The sequence below is a fragment of the Eurosta solidaginis genome, chromosome 4 (assembly GCF_040869045.1).
Source record: "Eurosta solidaginis isolate ZX-2024a chromosome 4, ASM4086904v1, whole genome shotgun sequence".
Lineage (NCBI taxonomy): Eukaryota > Metazoa > Arthropoda > Insecta > Diptera > Tephritidae > Eurosta > Eurosta solidaginis.
This window is the reverse complement of record NC_090322.1, coordinates 36940403-36962835: the sequence shown is the minus strand read 5'-3', so window position 1 is coordinate 36962835 and position 22433 is coordinate 36940403. Positions and strand designations below refer to the sequence as shown.

The following is a 22433-nucleotide window of genomic DNA, read 5'->3' as shown; positions in this document are numbered from 1 at the left end:
CGAAGTTCGGCAAAGTGACTCTTGTCTACCTTGGTTGTTGTTCTTGTTCTAGTGATAGGGACACTCCTCGAAGGTCCTGGGGAGTATTATCGTTGTTGAAGGTTCTTTACCGGATACAGATCCGGTACGTTCCGGTAACAAGCATTATTAAGGTACTAGCCCGACCATCTCTGGAATGTTGTTGTTGTTGTAACGATAAGGTTGCTCCCCGAAGATTTTGGGGAGTGTTATCGATGTGATGGTCCTTTGCCGGATACAGATCCGATACGCTCCGGTACCACAGCACCATTAAGCTGCTAGCCCGACCATCTCGGGAATGATTTATGTGGCCACATTAAACCTTCAGGCCATCTCTTCCCTCGCCACCCCCAAGTTCCATGAGGAGCTTGGGGTCGCCAGAACCTCGTCTTTTAGTGAAACAGGATTCGCCGCGGATAGGTGAGGTTGAAAATTGGGTTTGGAGAAGCTATATATTGCGCTGGCAACCTGAAGGGTTGCGCTACACAGCCCCTTGAATCTGGTATTTTAGTCGCCTCTTACGACAGACATACCTACCGCGGGTATATTCTGACCCCCTAACCCGCTAGGTTCACTGGAATGATTTGGTATGACCACATGAAACCTTCTAGGCCATAACGCCCTCCCACATCCAAGATCAAGAGGAACTTGTGGTCGCCAAAGCTTCGGCCTTCAACGAAAGGATTAGCCACAGGTAGGTGAGATCGACAATTACGTTGGAGAAGCTATATATTGCGCTGGAGATCCCTTGAAAGGGTTACGCTATACAACCCCTGGAATCAATTTGGTATTTTATTCGCCTCTTACGACAGGCATAACTGCCGCGCGTATATTCTAAGCCCCATAACCCGCTGGGGGTGTCTCCCTTGGTAGTGTGCTTTCTACTTCTGCAAGAGTAGGATATTTGATATATTGTCTATTGTAACAAGGCTAACCGGGCATGTCCTGGTAAAGGCGTTTACCGAACCCTTGTGGCTTTTGCCTAGGGCCTACTTATGCTGCTGTGCTGCCAGGATCTCATCATAGTGTTTGTGGAAATATTCCCTTAACCCTCTTGGAGGCGTGCTAGATCAAGCAGTTGTTTGCTAGGGTGTCCAGCTAGGTGACAATTGAGCACAGCCTGTTCAGCATTTCGTTATGCTTTTTGATGTAGAGCTCTTTGGCCTCACTACTTCGTCCGTGGTAGGGTGCAGGTTCAATAATTGTATTAAAATTCCATACATAGACCAATGCACGTTGTTTACAATAAATAAGTAAATTTTTTTCTCAACCCCAGCATATGAATGAACTTCGTTGTCTGAAGGCGCCTGACTCTTTAAAACTCAACAAGAGTTCGATAGATATAAATTATGTTGTGAGCCAGTCATCCAGGCGCATGATCATATCTCCACAAGGGCTAACATCTGGTTACCCTAGAAGATAGCCCTCTTGTTTCCGCCACTTTTTGTTCAGTGTAAGTAATGAAGCAGAAATTAGGCTTGATATTAGCACGTCTGAAAATATTTCCGTCATTACCCCTCAATTCAGTTGAACAGACTGAACTTTCGAATATAAGAGTTGGTTCTAGATTTTTATACTTTTTCCTAGCAGAAAATGAAAGCAAGATAGGCATTGAAGTACATTTTTATTTAGATATTTAAGTTGTCAACATTCCCAAGAGTTCTGCCTTGTCCATACGAACCCTATTTGCAGAGTCGCCACTTCAGCAGCCTAAGAGTCAAACGGAAATATTACAAATGGCCATAAAGTCCTATTTAAAAAGGTCATAAGGAAGTTGACCATTAGGTCATATTTCATTTCATTTTAATTCAATTGGGCTTATGTCATCCTTACGACAGGCGTACTTTACTTGCTTATATTCTTAACACGCCTCTAACCCGATATGATCTTGAGCACAGTTCCAAAATAATCCAGAAAATAATATTGAAAAGAATCCTGCATTATACCGCATATATTCGCCTAATAGTCTGGAGTCCGGAAACCAACAATAATTTTAGAGGAAGGGTATGACGGATTTTTTTTTAAAGGTGGGGTGAAAAGCTCCTCAGAAATAGTTTTTTGCAAAAAAGATTGATGTGAAAAGGTTCCGAGAAGATTTCGAGCACAATTTCCAATGACACCAAAGTTGTCCTAAGAAATGCTGATATAGCTCCGAAAAGGTTCCTTAAACATTGCCGAAAAGGTCCCTAAATAATCTAGGGATATTTCCGCGTACAATCCCAAAACGGTTCCGAAATAATTCTAAAGTAATCTAGAAATAGTCCCGAAATGATCCCGAATACAGTCCCGAACTGGCTGAATCTATCCCGAACAACCCGATATGATTCCAAAAATTGTCCGAAAACTATTCCGAAATGGTCCGAAAATGATCCCCAATAATCTGGTGTCTGTCTGAGATCGCTTTTCCAAAATTGATTTGACTTTGGTTCTATACGACCAAATATTATTAGGCTATGATGAATAGACGTAGAGTTATCACGATTTTTGAAAACAGTTAAAGAGTGCCGGGTGGGTGAAGAGGGGGCGGGAACGTCTCCACTGCTCACTTTTCAAGAATTCCCTAGAATTCTGCCTATGCTCATATATATTTGGCCTGGCTAGATACGGGAAGAACTATAGCATTAAAAATAGTGGTCCTGAGAGAAAAAGTGTGGGGGAGAGGGGAGGGGAGGCGAGTCAGAAACTTGTTTTAAATTCATATACCGCTATTTATATAGCCCATAAACTGTTCACTGGTTAAAGTCAATATACTTAAAGTTATATCGGCTAAAATTAATTAAAAAGTTATTGTTCGCAAGGGGTATAGGACCCTACCCCCATTTTTTATAAAAAAATATAGCTCTTTCCACACTATTGTTCATCTCTGCGTCACATTTTATCCAAATTTGTTCAGCCGTTCTGGAGTGCTGGGGTAACAAAGTTATTAAAAAATTACTCAAAAAAACTGTTTTCAGAGGGTGCAAGACCCTCTCTTTTCCAAGAAGGCCGTACTGACGTGATTGAGTCGAATAGGCAACCGTGTGAACATCTGGACAAACGTCCAAAATTTGAAACTTTTACCCCCTGGAGAGCTGCTGGTTACAAAAATAAAATGAGAAACTGAGTATAGATTTGGGGCATCAGTACTAAAAAGCGTAGCAATGTTGCCAAGTTTCACTTTAAATTCTTCTCAAATTATTTACTTTTTAACTAAATAATTTATTCAATATCTCTGCTCTAAAATGCAACACTGCCAATTTAAAAAATGAACGCTACATACTCCATACATTATAAAACACTCACTCAATCACTTTTCAACTTAACCACACACACACAAATATTTCACACTCCAATTTATGCAGGCGACTCGTTGACGCCAAAACGCTGTCACTGCACTTCGATGAACTCCAGCTGATTGTTGTAGTTGTTTAAAGCTACTTTTTTCGTTTAAAATTTTCGTAAAGAAACTTCCAATAGCTGTCTGCCATATCAGTTAAAGCCGAAAATTGCCCGCCAGTCTGGCTGCACGATTTCCAAAGCAAATGGACTAACGACATATATTCCAAAAATCTTCCTAGCACATGTCAAATAAGTTACTTAAGTGTGCCTTTCGGTAGATTTTGTTGGTGTTTATTATAGTTGCTGTTGTGAAGCTGCACGGGAAATTTTGTGCCGGAAAATTTTCCAACATGTCCTAAGTCTCATTGGAAATTACGTAATTGTTTTTTTTTTTTTGTGTGCTAATTTTCCAATAACTGGCAGCATTCGCCGCTATGCGGCAACAACTCGTTGAATCACACCTATAGCAACGGTAAAATCCGAAGCCATTTTAGAAGTCAACATGCTCAACAAAACTAAATAAAAATAAACGAAAATTTCGTGCATGACAGCTACCGTTACAACACTAACATGTGCTTGTCACTTCCAATCGGCAATACGAATATGTGGAAAGCGTTCAACTAACGAGGAATATGCGGTGTGGTTAGCATGGAAGTATGCGGTTGTCACAGCTGAAGTCCTTTCGTGCAGTTGTAGCGACAGTCAGTCGTTGTGAAGTACTCGTGCGGTGCACGCGATATAAAAAATTCTCTGCTCCAAGCATTTATTGGGAAATGTTAAATAGTTCGCACATATACCGTTAGTACAAGGTGTATATTGAACTTCAATAGTTGTGGCATACTTTAAAGCTTAGCCAACAAATCAAAGCAAAAAGTGGACTTTAAAAATGGGTGGTAACGTGTTGACAGGCGGATTAAGTCATATGTCGTACGTGATTTCGAGGTGCTTAAATGTTCACAATATTACACAAATTGTAGTGCTTTGCGTTGTGTTTGTGTGCAAGTGCAATACTAATACGTTTTTCTTTTCTCCTTTGTCTCTGCGGTGTTTTTGCATTTCATTATTCGTTTTTCAAGTGTGCACTCAAGTGTGCTTAAGTTAAAACGATTTGTATTTGTACAATAGTTTTTTGAATTGCGATTTGCACTACTCTTTTTCGGCACATACTCAGGCACCTCTTGAGAAGTGCATATATTTGTGTGAAAAATTCGATGTGCTAGAGTGCCGAGTGGAAGGTGCAAGTTGTGCTGGAGCTGTGTGTATGTAGCGTTAATTTCGAATTCTCAACAAGAAATTAAGAAAAAAAATTACTAACTAAAAAATATTATGAAAGAAGAAAAAAGTTTTTAATTAAATATTGCACAAGGATGTCCACTAAATCAAAATTAAAGCAAAATTCTTGAAAAACATAAAAATTATTTGCAATTGTTTTTCTTTTTATCGGCCTATTGATAAATGATTCAAGGTTCGATTCGAGCTCAAGGCCAGAACAATAATTTTTTTTTCTAATGATAATTATTGTTATTTTTTAATTTTTCTAAATTTGAAAAATTTTGTTTTTGGAATAGTAAGTAGACAATTTTTCAGACAACCTGCCACAGCTGCGTAGATAGATCATTTCGAAGGGTGCTAAGCCTTCATCATCAGTACGCACTAGGCACGCTGCGTTCTGGAATGAATGGGTACTGAATTTCCTCACTTTCGAAAAGGCGGATAGAATCTCTTCCAACGCATCCTTAATAGAGAAACGGGAAACCAGGAGCTGCGTGTACTGTGGGAAAATATACGATGTACGCCACACCTTCCTCCAATGCTGGTACTTCTCCCATCAGCGAAGGAGGGTAGAAGGGCTACTTGGCGACCTATCCCCGGACAATGTCATCAATAACGTGACCTGACGAAGAGACAGATGAGATACGGTCAGCACATATGTGAGGCATTGACTTACTATTAAACAAAAAGACGGATGCCTAGCCCATTAGCGTTAGAGTAGCCATATAGCTCACGTAGCGCGCACTCGTACCCGAAGTAATGCTAAACGCGGTACCAGGTACGGAGATTTGCGCGGGCCGTGGGAGTTTAGGTTTTAGTGGGTAGCTATTCATGGAAGAAGGGAGTCCTACGCTACTTCCACTAAACCCAAAAAAAAAAAGTAGGGAAAACGGCGTACAGGATTAGCATTGCGTTTAATGCCTGTGTAGCTGCTTTGCCAAAACTATTTTGAAATGGAAAGGTTTGAAATTATCCTGAAGTTTTTTCCAAATTAAAGCCTAACAAGTAAATAGCCGACTGTCTTCGGCTGCCAAAATTTTTAGTATCTAGCCGTTAAAAAGGGGGCAGAAATGACAGTTTATATGGGGTATATACTATATATATCACCGATCTCCATAATTTTTTCAGACAACAGTATTTGCTATATACGTAAGCATTCGGTGAAATTTGAAGCCTCTAGCTTTTCAAATAGGGCAGTAGTTATGAAAAGCTTCTTAACTGAACAATCGGTTGTATGGGATATATGCTATATATACTACCGATCTCATCCATTTTTTCATACAACGATATGCGTTATATACGAAAACATACGGTGAAGTTTGAAGCTTCAATCTGATAAATTGAGGACGATATGTCAAAAATCCTCTTTTCTGAAAAATGGGTTGTATGGGGGATATATGCTATAGTGGAGCGATCCGGCCGGTTCCGACAAATGTCTAATCGGACACCTAAATATACCCGCTCACCAAATTTATCAAAAAAATTGTATCAAGATATCTCAAAAATTGAAATTGAGGGACTAGTTTGCATACAAGACAGACGGATAGACGGGCATGGCTAAATTAACTCAGCTCTACATCCTGATACTTTCGAGAACTCAAAATACAGGAAAAAAGCAAGTATGATATAGGCATTAGCTATGTATATACAAATTTACATGAATTTTTTTGTTTTGTTTACTTTTTTTTTATGTGTTATTTCCGTGAAATGTGCTTTATTTGTTTTACAATAAAATATTAATTGTTTTGTACAAATATAAAATGTAGCTATTGTTTTCGTGAAAAAAAAAATTTACCAACTTCTACCATTTTCTTCTACTATTTTCATTTTTCGTCTACCAATATTCTGGTAGGAAGGTACCATTTAGTTTTTTTTTTTTCTATTAATAAATAATTTGTTGTAATTAATAACAAAATAAAAAATATTATTAAAATTTCAAAAAATTTGAAATAACGAATAATATGCATTTTTCATATATTTCTCTTATTGAGAAATTTTTCTTATTTGATGATACAATCTGATTATATATTTAAAACATTGCATAACAAGGTTGAGAATTACTTTTGCATATGTGACTGGAGCTCAACGAAAAATAAGAGTTAAAAAAATAGAATATAAAAAAATAGTTCTAAAAAACTTCCGAGTTTGACGGGATCGAACTCGCGCCACACGATCGCAACCGCAACATCTTAGCCACTGGGCCACTACAACTGCTTTATAGCTTGTGAGGAATGTTGTATTTAGCATTGTAGTCCCCACGATTTATACCGTTTCTCTTTTCTTGAACTTAACTTAAGAAAATTGTTCTTAATTTAAGAACATTGTTATCATTAATAAAACATTCGTTCATATTTTGTTACCATCCGTTCTCTTTTCAAGAACATGGTTGTCAGTTCAAGAACAAGATTATTGTTTTGAGAACAGGTCGTACGTTTTTCAAGAACAAAAAAGTAAGAACATGAAAAGCTTGAATTCAGTCATGTGGTGCTGGATTTTAGAACGACGTTTTTCTCTGAGTGTGGTCCTGAAAATGTTCCGAATTGAATAATGCGGTATGGGAACTTTCACAGAAAAGTCAACCTTAACCGAAAAACTTAAGTATGATTAAAAAACAAATTGCTTAAATTATTAAAGAAAAATATTTAAAGTTATAAAATTAATATTTTAAAAATTTTCCTTAATTGCGATGGTGAGTTATCGGTACACAAATTTTATGTTCACGTGGTGATCAGTTTTTTTTATTTGCAAGAACATTTTCTCTTTGCTGTTTAAATTTCTAGGAGTAACTCAGCAATTCAACTCTAATAGCTAGAATTTGGCAATAGCAATAACTAGGCGTAAAATTAATGTAAAAGAGCAGTGACGCTTCAATTAACGGTAAATTTTGGGTTTAGTTTTAAACGATTTTGTAGAATAACGTCACGCCATACAGAGGATATTTAGTCTTATTATGTCTGCGGTGGCGATTGTAGATGCAAATAAATAAAAAAAATAAAAATAAATGTAAGGCGCGATAACCTCCGAAGAGATCTAAGGCCGAGCTTCTCTTCCAATTTGCGTCGTGCTCCTCTTGATTTTTCCGTACAAATTGGCCGGACGGGACCTACATGTTTTATGCCGACTCCGAACGGCATCTGCAAGGCAGATGAGTTTTCACTGAGAGCTTTTCATGGCAGAAATACAATCGGAGCGCTTGCCAGACACTGCCGAGGGGCGACCCCGCTTAGAAAAATTTTCTTCTAATTGAAAAATCTTATTTCTAAAATTTTGATGTTGCTTTGCCCGGGAGTTGAACCCAGGGCATACGGAGTGATAGGCGGAGCACGCTACCATCACACCACGGTGGCCGTAGATCCGTAGATGCAAATAGTTTTGTATATTAATAAAAGTTGACAAAGTTTACAAATTAAATTAAAAATCACGCCATATAAGCGAGTAATTACTTTCATATTGAGCTTCAAAGTTTCGTAACGTCACGCCATATTGTATGTAATTTTTTCGATAGGTGATGCCCTATTCTGAATTCCAATCCAATCATGTTTTATGCAGATGGATTCTTCGAGTAGCGGTAAAAAATACTCAAAGTGCTATAAGGAAAAACTAAAAACTGACCCACTAAGGCTGGATAGAAGCCGTTTAAAAGCAAAAGATAGGGCATCAAAGTATAGAAAAATTTTGGAAAAATGTATGATGAATAATACATGCTAAAATTGTGTTCAGGATATAAGAAATGAATTAGCATCCCTAAAATATTGGCATTGATGGATGAAGCTGTTAAATGGAAACATTGGCGCAACGTTGAAGACCGCATTGCTTTGAAATACACCGAAGGTTCTTTACCTGATCTTTTGTACGAACTAGATGCACAAGTTACCTTTATTTAAACGCCACTTTTTTATTAAACGTTCCCAATAAAACTATATCGAAAGCAAAAAATAATATTAGCACAGAAGATATAATTCTACAAATTGACTTTGCAGAGAATTATAGGTTAACTTGTGAAAATGAGGTTTAAAGCGCACATTTTAGCTACCGTCAAGTTATCTCTTTCACTTGCATTGCTTGGCTGGTTGGCGGAGTAAAATCGTATGCTATAATCAGTGACCAACTCACTCGATGTGTGCTGTTTCTTAACAAAACTTGTAGACATAATCAAAAAACAACATGGCCAATTTCAAAATATTTATATTTTTTCGGATGGAAGTAGCCCTCAGTTTAAAAATAAGTTTATTGCGCGAAGCCTGCCAGATTTTGTGTTCGAATTTGGTTGCAAATTTGTAGAGTGGAGCTATTTTGCAACTTAGAATGGAAACGGTGCGGTCAATGGGGTAGGAACAACGATAAAACGAAAAGTTTGGCACGTGACAAAAACGAAAAATATAATTTAGGATACTGCAGTTTCTTTTTACCAATGTGCTCGAAGTCATATCTTTGGAGTTAACTTAACTTACATTCCCACACAACAAATATAAGAGTTTTCTGTTTTGCTAATAGAAAAGTGGAATGAGTTGCCGAACATTTCTGGAATACATAAAATTCATCATTTATCAAGCAGCGAAGACAGGCAAATAAAAGCAGCCGAAACTGCGTTTTCACATAAAAGTGTTGTGTAATAATAAAATAAAATTTTAAAACGTTATTATTGCTTATTTAAAATATTTCAAAATAAAAAAATACACATTTTTGAAATAAAATTCATGTTTTATTTTTAAATGTCAAATGTTATGTGTGCATATTAATTTGGTCAATTTTTTCAAAGCAACCAAATCGCAGCGCTAACCCCAATTGAATAGCTCCTACATCCCTTCAATTTGAAATTTCTACAAAAAAATTTTAAATTTTTATGGATTTAATTTCAGTAACATAATGTCAGGTAACGTCACGCCAGATACTTTGTCTCGTAAAAAAAAAACGAAAAGATATTTTTAATATAAGAAATTGGAACATTAACCTTTAATATTGAAATGTCATGACTAAAATTTCACGAGAATAGTTCTACCCAATTCGAAGAATTAAGCCTTTTCAAAATTCAAGCCAAAGAGGACTTCCGTTTTTTGTAACGTAACGACAGCCCATATACTATATTATATAATTTAGTATTTTTAATAAATTTCGGTAACTTTTTTACTAAAATAAAGACCCCTTTATTACAATGCAACAATTAAAAAAAAAATTTCCGAAATGTTAAAAAAAGCATTTTTTTTTAACATTTAGTCATACAAATATTACGTCACATCAGTTTGGAACCACCCATGTGTCTGCTTCTTATAAAAAAAAAAAAATGACAAGACCATGTTTTAAGGGAAAAAATAAAAGGCCCAGCTATCACTGCCGTTTTATTTTATTTACCGTATTTTTACGGATATTTTTAAAAGTTTCGCTTTTATTTACTCATAAAATAAGTACGACTTTTTCGCCGGAATTACTTTGTATACAAATATTTGTGGATTTTTGATATAATTTTGAATATTGTAAGAATTTCACTTTCGCAGTTTTTTCTTTTTTAATTATATAAAAAGAAAAAAAAAAAAAACAGTTACATATTAAAAAAATTCTAAATAATATTTCCGTATATTCTCTAAAGGGCCTATCTAGTTTATTCTATGTGTTGCCAAATAAGGCCTTGATAGATAATGTTAGTAGGTTTCAGCCGTAAAAGTTATTAAAAACTATTGCTGACCTTGTCATACCTTCCTTGGAAGGGAAAAATGTAACCTGGCCCTTGGCAAAGTAGAACTATATTTTTAGGCCAGAATTTTAAGTAATTTGCGCTCTTGAAGCAGCAAATTTAAACATTTTTAAGCAAACAAATTTTTCTCCTTTACCGTCGCCCAATTCGTCTACTTAGCCATCCGCAATACCACGAATTTTTCCATGTTCGTGTAATATTTTACAACTGCCGCATAGCAGACGAATTTCACTTCGCAACACAAATGTTCATGTTGTTGTTTATTGCTCTCGATTCTATGCGGTTGGTTGTTATGTTATGTTCAAGTTGAGGTAGCTTCTGTTGTTGTTGCTATTTTTGTCGATTACTTACCAACAAAAGACGATTCGCTGCCAAAGCAGCTGTTTTCATGTTAGCTTTTGCGGCTAAATGCATTATTGTTGCTAGACAATTATTAGGCATACACACACATATAGATATGTGTATGTATGTATGTGTGTATTGGTAATGGTTTTTTTGGCGCTTGGCCAACAAAAAGTAATACCAACAACAAAGTCGTCGTAGTTGGCTTAATAGTTCGCGATTGGAAATGCCGCTTCGGAATGCTTCCAACTAAAATCAAAGAATAAAAAATAAAAACAAAAATTACAACAACGCCGATGACTCTAGCACGATTATTCCAATGCACAAGCATATTATATGTCCTGTCGGGTATGCACTGCTTTTCTTCGTCGCGCCGAGCTAGATGTAGTTGGAATTTTTGCCGTTCTATAGTTGTTATTGGTGCTGGAGCACCAATCAACCAACCAACCACCCCAGCAGTAGCTAAGCAATCAACCAACGAGCCTTCGAGCCACACAATATGAATTTAGTCGTCGACGAGCCTTCCAAACGTTTGCAACTAACAAACTACAAAAGGATTATATTTACGTGAACTCTACTTAAATGCACACCCAAATGACTCTTCCTCTGTAATGTGTTGTGAAAATTTGTGAAAATAGCACAATGCTAATATAGCGAAGTGAATAATTATATTTTGAAATAATTTTAAAGCGTAATAAATTTGTGTAGTCGTTCAAAGGATAATTTTAAGAAAGCAAGTGATTGAACGATTGACTCGGGTGGTGAAATCAGGGAAACGGAAGTAAAAGGAATTTAAATTTTTTTTGTGTGATAAATGTAAGATATGTTTAAGATGTGCAGTTTTCATAAAATAATTATACATACTTAAAGTTATTAAATTAATTGAAATTATAAAAATAAGCCTTAAACAATATAAAATAAAATAAAATAAAATATGACTTACAAAATTTCAAATGAGGGTGTGACGGAAACGGGCGTATTAAGCTTGAGTTATGTGAAAATACTGTTCTAAATAATAAATTTTTGAAAACAATGTCATTAAAGAAAATTGTGCGAAATTTTCTTATCCATGGCTATAGCTTTGATTTCAAATTAAACTTTTTTTCAAGCCAAATTAAACCTTTTTCATTTAAAATACAACTTTTTTCAAATCATATGACAATTTTTTCAAATCAAATGAAACTTTTTTCATTTTAAATGTAATTTTTTTTTTTCAAATCAAATAAAACTTTTTTCAAGTCAAATGATACTTGTTTCAAGTCAAATTAAATTGTTTTCAAACCAAATGAAACTTTTTTCAATTCAAATGTATTTTTTTTTTCAAATGAAATGAAATCTAGTCAAACTTTTTTCGAATTAAATGAAACTTTTTCAAATCAAATGAAACTTTTTTCAAATCAAATGAAACTTTTTTCAAATCAAATGAAACTTTTTTTATTTCAAATGAAACCTTTTACCACTTACAGGTTTTGAACCTTGCATTTACACCCAATACATAACTATTGTGCTGTTAAAAGTGTACTGCCCTAGTTTTATCCTGAAAACGTCCTATCTCATAAAAATTTCGAAAAACAACCCGTTTTGTTTGAAGATCGCTCTACATGACACTTTTATTTCCCACCTCACAATCTTGCCCTATCTGAGCATAAATTCAATACATTTTGAGATAGGGCGTTTTTGAAACGAGTTCTGAGAAAGGGCGTTTTGTGAGAAAATTTTCTGAGAAAGACGGTTTTCAAAATAGATACCGACATATGGTAATATTCAACTCATCCGACGGAAACAGAGAAAGAGGGCGGCCCCATTCTGCTGGAAGAACCAGGTGAAAAACAATTAAAATTCACTTGGTGTTACCGATTGAGTCAGTTAGCGCAGCGGAGAAGCGACTGGGTCGCCGTTTTGAAGGGCCATAACCGTTTAAGCCGTTAAGTGCCAACTAAGTACGTAATTAATCTTGTAAGGACGACTTAAAATACGTCTTGAACAATTTAGTAAAATGGACAACGCAATGCTTACTTAGGCCTCCCGTACCTTTTATAAAAGCTTTGCATCGAGTTTCGGTAACGATATCTCAAGAACGGTTAAAGATATAGCGATCAGATTTGGTATGAATCTTCGCTGTCCAAAGGATAATTGACCTAGGTCTGAGTCACAAAAATTGATTTTTAACCACGCCCACTTTCTTATACTTTCGTGTCCCCCTTATACGTAGTTTTTATTTAATATATGCGAACTACATGTGAGAATGAGCCTTCTCATGGCGGACTAACTGAGGGATTGATGGATAAGCGTTATTTTCTTTTAATTTTCTTTCGAAATCGAAAAAAAACCTCAGATGGAGCCGAATGCTACTAAAAACATTTCCGAAATTATCAGAACATGAAAAAGAAGTTCCATAATTATTTCTAAGCAAACAAAAAGGGATCGGGAAAAATTCATAAAATAGTCCCGTTTTCACTTAAAAATAGAGAAAATTTTATTAAAAAAAAATTAAAAACTTTAATTGTGTAATATTCATAGTCATAGATTTCTAGTCGAGGTTCTCAACTTTACAGTGCTCTTATTCACTGAGCCAATTCGTACATCTAAATATTACGAAAATTTTTAAAACAACCACTGGCGAATAAGCGAGACGGTCTTACAATTAGAATTTTATTTTGAGGAAAACGTGAGTACCATAATGCACATGCCGAAATAAAACCAGACAGGTGTAGTCATTAGTACAACAACACAAAATTTAAATCCGTAAAACCTCTTCCGCTTTATATTTTTACGCCAACCACCTTTTTCCGCTCAATGAGCGTACCTCTTACATAGACTCATTTTAGGCCTTGGGACCGTGTAACACCAATCACAAGTTTTATATTACTCATCCATAATTTCATGACATTGTTCCAGATCGTCAATCATCTTATTGACGTCAAAAGTCTGTTTTCATATTCTTTAGTTGAGGACAATGGCATACTCTGAAGATCTATCATTCAGTTTCGTTGACTAAAAGTTTTCCATATTAATATGTTTGTTGGAAATACAAAGGGGATAATTCTAGGCAGTTCAATTCATCTACCGTGAGCAAAAGAAACCTTTTTACCTTGTTTCTTCCATTATCTGGCCATTCCTGGTATCTAGCTTACTTATTTTGACAGGGGGATGACAATTGCGAATGGACCCCAAAAATCTGCTAAGTGCGGTCAGCCCGGCTGTGGTTTGGCAAATATTCTGAGTGAACTTCTGCCATGCTCGTCCAACCAATCTGTAGGAAAAAATTAAATATTAGCAAGATGAAAATAGAAAGGGAAACTCGATCTAAATCTCATCGAAGGTAGCTCAAGCCCCACAAAATTTTTTTTTTTGATGAGTAAACAGACAGGTTTACGTAACACTCCGATAACAAATCGATAACTTTTTGAAAATGAAGCGAGAGCTTTTTGACGAAATATCTATAATTTTTCAATAAATAATCCATTACTTTTCTTTAATAAATCGATAACAAATCGGTAACTTTTTGATAGTGAATAGATAACAAAAAATTTGATAACTTTTCGATAACAAATCAATAACGCCGATAACAAGTTGATAACACTCCGACTAGAAGTGCAAAACTTTTTGGTAGCAAACAATCGCTAATATTAAGATGATAAATAATCGGTATTTATTCGTTAGTAAATCGATAGCTTTTCGATAACAAACTGATAACTCGTCCTCGGAGGTAGCTCAAGCTAAAACATTTTTTTTCGATGAGTAAACATACAGTTGTACGTAACACTCCGATAACAAATCGATATCTTTTTGAAAATGAAAGGATAGCTTTTGGAGAATTATATATAATTTTTCAACAAATTATCCACTACTTTTCTATAATAAATCGATAACAAATCAGTAACTTTATGGTAGTTAATCGATAACAAAAAACTTGATAACCTTTCAATAACAAAAACATAACGCCGATAACAAATTTATAACACTTCGACTTGAATATCAAATAATCTATAAAATTTGGATGATGAATAATCGATATTTATTCGTTAATAAATCGATACTTTTGCGATAAAAAACCGATACCTCGTCCTTAAAAACAACAACTCATCGATAACCCTTTGGGTGATTACACCCAATAACAAAAGTTTTCTTCCCTTTTCTTTCCTGTTTTTATACTCAGCTAAGCAGAGCTCACAGAGTATATTAACTTTGTTCGCATAACTGTAATCCGTAACGGCATAAACTAATCGAGATATATATAGACTTCTATATATCAAAATGATCTGGGTGAAAAAAGAAATTCATTTAGCCATGTCCGTCCGTCCGTCTGTCTGTAAACACGATAAATTGAGTAAATTTTGAGGTATCTTGATGAAATTCGGTATGTAGGTTCCTGGGCGCTCATCTCAGATTGCTATTTAAAATGAACGAAATCGGTCTACAACCACGCCCACTTTTTCGATATCGAAAATTTCGAAAAACCGAAAAAGTGCGATAATTCCAAAGACGGATAAAGCGATGAAACTTGGTAGGTGCGTTGACCTTATGACGCAAAATAGAAAATAAGAAAAATTTTGGACAATGGGCGTGGCACCGCGCACTTTTAAAAGAAGGTAATTTAAAAGTTTTGCAAGCTGTAATTTGGCAGTCGTTGAAGATATCATGATGAAATTTGGTAGGCACGTTACTCCTATTACTATATGTGTGCTAAATAAAAATTATCGAAATAGGATCACGAACAGGCCCACTTTTAAAAAAAAATTTTTTTTTAAAGTCAAATTTTAACAAAAAATTTAATACCTTACAGTATAAAAGTAAATTATGTCAACATTAGACTCCAGTAATGATATGGTGCAACAAAATACAAAGATAAAAGAAAATTTCAAAATGGGCGTAACTCCGCCCTTTTCATTTAATTAGTCTAAAATACTTTTAATGCCATAAGTCGAACACAAATTTACCATTCCTTGTGAAATTGGTAGGGACATAGATTCTATGACGATAACTGTTTTCTGTGAAAAAGGGCGAAGTCGGTTGAAGCCACGCCCAGTTTTTATACACAGTCGACCGTCTGTCCTTCCGCTCGGCCGTTAACACGATAACTTGCGCAAAAACGATATATCTTAAATAAACTTAGTTCACGTACCTACCTAAAGTCACTTTATCTTGGTATAAAATATGGCCGAAATCCGACTATACCCACTAGGTTCATTTTGCCACTTTTCCGATATCGAAAATTACGAAAAATGAAAAAAATGCCATAATTCTGTACCAAATATGAACAAAGAGATGAAAAATGGTAATTGGATTGGTTTATTGACGCAAAATATAACTTTAGAAAAAACTTTGTAAAATGGGTGTGACACCTACCATATTAAGTAGAAGAAAATGAAAAAGTTCTGCAGGGCGAAATCAAAAGAGCTTGGAATCTTGGCAGGAATACTGTTCATGGTATGACATATATAAATAAATTAGCGGTACCCAACAGAAGATGTTCTGGGTCACCCTGGTCCACATTTTGGTCGATATCTCGAAAATGCCTTCACATATACAACTAAGGGTTACTCCCTTTTAAAACCGTCATTAATACTTTTAATTTGATACCCATATCGTACAAACACATTCTAGTCCACCCTTATTGCGATATCTCGAAAAGGCGTCCACCTATAGAACTAAGGCCCACTACGTTTTAAATAATCATTAACACCTTTCATTTGATACACATGTCATACAAACACATTCCAGGGTTACCCTAGGTTCATTTTGCTAAATGGTGATTTTTCCTTATTTTGTCTCCAAAGCTCTCAGCTGAATATGTAATGTTCGGTTACACCCGAACTTAGCCTTCCTTACTTGTTTCCTTTTCTTTTATTTAATTTCCTTTACTTTCCTTTCCTTCCCACATTCTACGTTAATCCTCCATATAGGATACCACATACTAAGACTACGCTTACGCATAACCTTAAAGTTTACACCTTACGATTACATTCTGTATTTCACCATACTGTGAGCAAAATTTGTATTATAAAACACGAATTAAACTATATAATGTCTTTAAATTTCCTTCGCTTGTTCGAAAAGACCCTATCTCTACCTTTGCAAAGTAAGTCTTACGTCATAAAACCACATCAATGACGCTGTTAACAAACAACAATACTTTTGTTAACACACCGTCACTTCCACTTGAGCGCATGCACTTGCATAAAAACTTACTCAACCCCCATAAAAAACCATTCGCTTCACCATTCACCATTCACCACTTATCAAGTGTTCTTAGTTACTTCAACTTCATTGGTTTTACGTTGCGCTTGCCACGTGTCCTTGCGCCGGAAGTGAAGTGCTTGCCGTGAAAGAAATGCAATCTGCTTGTTGTGGTTGTAACTGTAGTTGTTGTATTGGTACATTGGTTATAGTTGTTGCTGCTGTTGTTTTTTTGTCATTGCATTCTGAGCGCAACCTCATTTGCACTTAGCTCCGTTTGTTAATGTTACGTATTTCCCTTGGAGCGGAGCTTTTTTGTTGCTCACATTTTGGCTGATTAACATGCCGGTCTAATTTTGTGAGTCAGTGCCAACGGGTGTGCAACGGAAGTGCAGTGTGATTAAGAAAAAAGGAATAAGTGCTTGTTCGAGAGCGAAATAGAGAAAAAGTAGTGGAGTTTCAAAAGTTTTTTATAAAACACTCTCTGTTTTCTCCCTTTTTACTCCCATTTATACTCCACATTGACTTCACTGCGCTTTCAAAGTATCTACCACGCTGATAATTGCGCCCGCTCTCTCTCTTTTACCAATGTATTCGTTTATAGTATGTCGTAACTAGTATTTCGTTGCCTCTTCCCATCGTCGACATCTACATTGGCTACGTTGCCCCTTTGGTTTACTGATTCCGGCTGTTTTTCATACTCCTTCCATTTTTGGGTTTCTTCCAATTTGCATTGCTTTACTTCCCTCGTCCTTTTGGTTTAGCTCATTTATCCTTTAACATCTTCATATGTAATGGAAATTCGATGGTGTGCTGTTTGTGTGTTCCAGTTTCGTGTCAAAGTTCATTGCTGGCAAATACATCAGTTCAAAAGTCGAGTTGTTATATGAAGTGATTGAATCCTGAGCCAACACGCTAGCTGTTCAGTCGCGTTTTTCTACTCAAAGGGTGCGGTTATGCTGGGGTTTAGTGTCTAAAAAACTGTGCAGTGCTGGATTTAATGTCTTTAGAAAGTAACAGGAAAATGGCATAATAACGGAAGAGTGTCATATAATCTGACAATTAACTTTTGAAAAAGCTGTTAAGACAAATCAATTCTAGTGAGAAGAATCTATAATCCACACTTGAAGAGGTGAGTATCAGGAAAGCCAAATACTTCAAGTCCTAATGTTTCAACGGCATCCGAATTCAGATGTTTAATTATCAGACCTGTCCGTGATGCCGACGGCAAGTATCGAAAGGGGTATAATGATGAACTGTATGAGCTTTACGCAGATACGAAGATAGTGCAGTGAATAAAAGCCCAAAGGCTTCGCTGGCTGGGTCATGTTATGCGAATGGACAAAAACGCTATTGCCAAGAAATTATTTCAATCGACACCGCAGTTGGAAGCAGAGGAAGGGTAGACCTCCACCGAGTTGGTGGAGGCTGGTGAAGGGAGACTTTGTCTCCCTTGGTGCTCCCGATTGTCGTTGGTTATCGCGATACAAGGCAACTGACGTGACTGGTTGCGAAATGGCCAAAATCAGTTAAAGCGCAAATTAATGAATGGCGATGAGAGGCAGGAAGTTATCTTATGAAGAACCTCAAATTCTGTCGCCAGGTTTGCAGATACTAATGACTTTACTTACTCCTACTCCTTTGCCAAGCTGCCTTATGATTTCGGGAAGTCTTCCCGAAGCGCCTTCAGGTTCTATGCTGCCTTTCACCCGCAGGATTCTATGTTCGATGTTCACTTCAAGCCTTTCAGATGGTTCCAACTTTATTCTTTTTTGTGCCACCTAACGCAAATGAGGGCACGAGTTTTAAGTAAGTTGGCAAAAGCGTCACATCAGAGGGTGCATCAAAGAGTTGCGCATCAGAAACCAATACGACACATCTGAATTCCGTATGGAACTGAATCTTGTTCGATGTAAGTCAACACTAATGAAATGAACAAATAACGGTTGGTATATTATGCTTCTGTCCCCGCTTTTCACGCACCGTAATTTCCCTCCCACCAAAAGGAGGAACGGTGATTTCATTCGCTGTTTTGCTTCCAAACAAATAGATTTCTGTGTGGCTCCTCTGACTCAGAATAACCGTAATGACGGCGTTGACATTGTAATGGGACCACTATTGGATATCCAACACGAAGGCTGCGCTTACGACAGTCCACTGAGCTAAAACCTTTTTTGACTCTACTATCATCGCAACTGCTACCCTTAAACGGAGCTATAACAAATTCCTCAAGTCATTTAGCGACAGCACTCAACTTCGTCCCATATACAGTAATAGGTCAAACACTACCCAGATTTAACTTTTACATACGCATGGTACCTACTGCGGCGGAGAATCCTCTCAAACTGTGAACCACTTTTGTGAATGCTCTATGAAACAAACCCATCTGACTCTATTGCCACACTATGTAGTCGGCTCCAGCGATTTCATTGCCCTCTGGGTCGATTGGGCAAGTTTGCAGCTTGGCAGGACATTCTGGATCAAGTGCAAAGTAAATATTTTGTAACGAGGTATCCACTGGACTTGCATATGCTTAGTTCAAGTCCTGATATGGTACTTAGGGAAATGTATTAAGGTCAATATTTTTCCATAGCCTCTAAAGAGTTTATGTGTAATTACCCTGTCACTAGACCTTCAGAGATCATTTATTATATCAATACTTAATACCTATTTTTGTCAATCAGAGTGATATATGCAGTGATGAAACGAAACCAAACGACCTTTTTCTGTCACTGAGATTCGCCTTAAGTATTCAAGTTATTTAACGTCTGACGCAAAGCAAAGAAAGTAAACTCAGTGTTAAGCATTCACCTTATATAAATCCTTTTAGTTCCAAGAAGTCCTATAAATACTTCTACGACAGTGACATAAAAAAGGACAACATATCTTAAAACACATAGCATGAGTACCGGTGAAGACTTTTAAAAAGTAAAAAAATGTATTGATGTTTCGTGGAAACAATAATATATACCCTGTAGGAAATTGCCTGAGCTATAGACATACGAACATATGTCGTACAAAAGCTGTGGTTTCTCCATGCGTATTAAAAAAGACAGATTCTCTAACATCTCAGTCAGCTATATCAGATCGTTGGAGAGATTTAGTTGTAGTAGATTTAGTAAGTATAGCAATCCTTCAGACAGCTTCATTGGAAATTTGCGTTTTTACGAACACAGGGTGACCCATCCCCAGTCAAATCAATAATTATGAATATTTTGTAGTACTAATGTCAAAAATCTATTATGAATACACGAAAATTACAAAACAACTGACTTTTGTTACACTTTTGCATTCCACTTAACTGACAGTCAATGCCTCAATTAAAATGGAGAAACGAGAATTTCGTTAATTTATAGATAAGTGACGAACTGAATATGGTTAAAAAGGGGCTTAGAGCTGCTTGTAAAGAAGTTAAGAGTCATGTCTCGTTTTTAAAGTAGCCATATCGTAAAGGGTATAGGGTAAAGCCCATCAGTAACTACTTTCCGTTGGGTTAATTTGATGCCCCATGTGACTTCCGAGGTTTAGTACTGAGAGACTGTGATATCTTAAATAGCGCTTTACAGCGCATTGCATTAAGAATCACTGATCTAATATGGTCAAGGTTTCTTAGGTCTAAGGCTTGGGGGAGCGTAACTCGTGTGTGTGTATTATTTTACATTGCCGTGCTGCTTCTACAATGGTAAAGACATTCTCAACGTTCTCTGACGTCATATAAAAAGCTTTTTATATCGCTGGAATAATGACAGGTTTGAAAATGTCGAGTTTGGCTCATCTTTAACCTTGCTTTCTACGAGTCTTGCATTTGGCAAAAGTTGGAGGCTCTCTCCGAGGATGGTACATTCGCAGCAAGATGAGGAGGTCAAGCCTTCAAACTTCATCATGGGCAGAGCAGACTACAATGTTGCTGGCTTTCTGTCCTGTTGTCACATTCACACTTATATATTATTATGAAAAGGAGGGATTAGGAAAATAATATGGGACGGGAGTCTGGTGAACCTGTTCAGCGATGGCTGCAGACTGGAAGGAAGGATGCGGTAAATGTTATGCTATCCGCCGCTGAATGTGTAACTGAATTTAACATTTACGCAGATATTCAGGCGCTTAGCTCTTTTACCTTGCGGTCGAGGGCTATGAGGGATTGCTTGAACTCGCTTTCGGTGGCATATAACTACTTACTGATCTGCTTACTTAATAATCTGCGTGACAGGACATAAGAATATCCCTGGCAACTGTCAGGGTGACCTCTTCTGCCAGTTGAGAGCTTGAGATTCCGCTGGCCACTTGCTCTCTGCTTCTGGACAGTCGGCCCTCGAGCCAGCTTAAAACCTGCTGTGCTACCGCCACCTCTTACGGCATGCCTAGGTCTTTTTGGCCAAATGATGACTCATATCGTGCGGAGGAGGTATTAGGGCTTGCAAAAACTCATCTATCTATGGTTATTGCAGTGTTAGCAGGGCACTGCTAATGTGAGTCCAAGCGATGTGCCTCAATATAGTGCATAGTCTCATATATATTACCTTATGGAGGAGGAAAATTGGGATACATCCAGTCACTTAACGATCAAAATACATTCAGTCTCTTTACGATCAGTTGCTAAGCCTTTGCTAGAACGAGTCGTAATTATCTCGGTTGATACTTATTGAACTCGTGGAAGGAAATTATTAAGGTCAATGTGTTCCGTATGTGTGTTAACACAACGGACAAACGTAAAAGTGTCCAAGTGGGCTGTTCCTTAACTGGGCAATTGCCACCCAACATATCCTAAGTAAGTTTCTGTTCATCGGAGCCTTGTCTTATATTGTCAGAAGTTGTGTCTTATTGAATATCGAAAATTATAGCTTTAAATCGCTCTATGAAACGCGTAGGCACCCGATCTCGGAACGAGAATGTATTTCTACTGGTTTCAGCCATACACGCTATTTGATTGCTCCAATGAAGTTCTTTAGGACTCTTCATTTTGTTGTGATCTCTGGGACGCTTTCGCAACGTCTCTTCACGGTCATGTTGGAGTTTAATATTGCTAATTAAACTCTAGTCGACGTGTACAGTGCCCGATTGCCCCGTGGGTTCATCGCAGGCATTTCCCATTCAACCATCTTGAGTTAAAGACCGTTATCCTAGATATTTCTTTGTCATGGTGAAGTACTCCTATGCTGTCGGTGGGTGTGGGATCCCTGGTCGTCTAGATAAAACGTATATTCACTCGGAATAAGACTTAGGAGCTAATTATGTATAACGCAACGAGTCATGTTTTCTGGTATATCATATAAGAGCATTCATTCACTTCAGTGAGTAACAGTAAACCTGAATGCTCCTATGAAATTTTTGGTATTATAAAGTAGTGACTGTGAATGTGAGCGACTGCTAATCTGGCCCTTACGATCTGTAAATGTAATGAGTTCTTTAGAAACTAGTTATACTACTATTTGTTTGTTGAATTTCCTACTGGGCCATTATATTGAAGGCACGAGTGTATGAGTGTGTGTGAGCATAACAGCAAAACGGCAGGACATATGCAACAAAAAAACACACGCTCGTGACACAAATGACAGCAGTCACCAAGAAAGCACCAGCAACAACAACAACAACAACTAAGTAAACTTAAAAAGTA

The 22433-nt window shown here is 36.8% G+C and overlaps 1 protein-coding gene and 1 long non-coding RNA gene across 5 annotated transcripts in view; one reads left to right on the top strand and one right to left on the bottom strand.

Annotated features, from left to right (window-relative positions):
• Positions 1–22433, top strand: part of futsch — a 391676-nt gene that overhangs the window by 10044 nt on the left and 359199 nt on the right. The window contains exon 1 of one of the 4 annotated variants that reach the window (XM_067781258.1): positions 4058–4278. The exons of 1 other annotated variant lie outside the window; for it this stretch is intronic. The gene's annotated coding sequence lies outside the window, so the exon portion shown is untranslated. Of the gene's footprint in view, positions 1–4057; positions 4279–11164; positions 11456–22433 lie in introns of those variants that run through there. 2 more of the 4 variants (XM_067781259.1, XM_067781257.1) reach the window with 2 other exon arrangements.
• The window catches only part of LOC137249612 (uncharacterized), a 428410-nt gene that overhangs the window by 139271 nt on the left and 266706 nt on the right, over positions 1–22433 (bottom strand). The gene's annotated exons all lie outside the window — the stretch shown is intronic.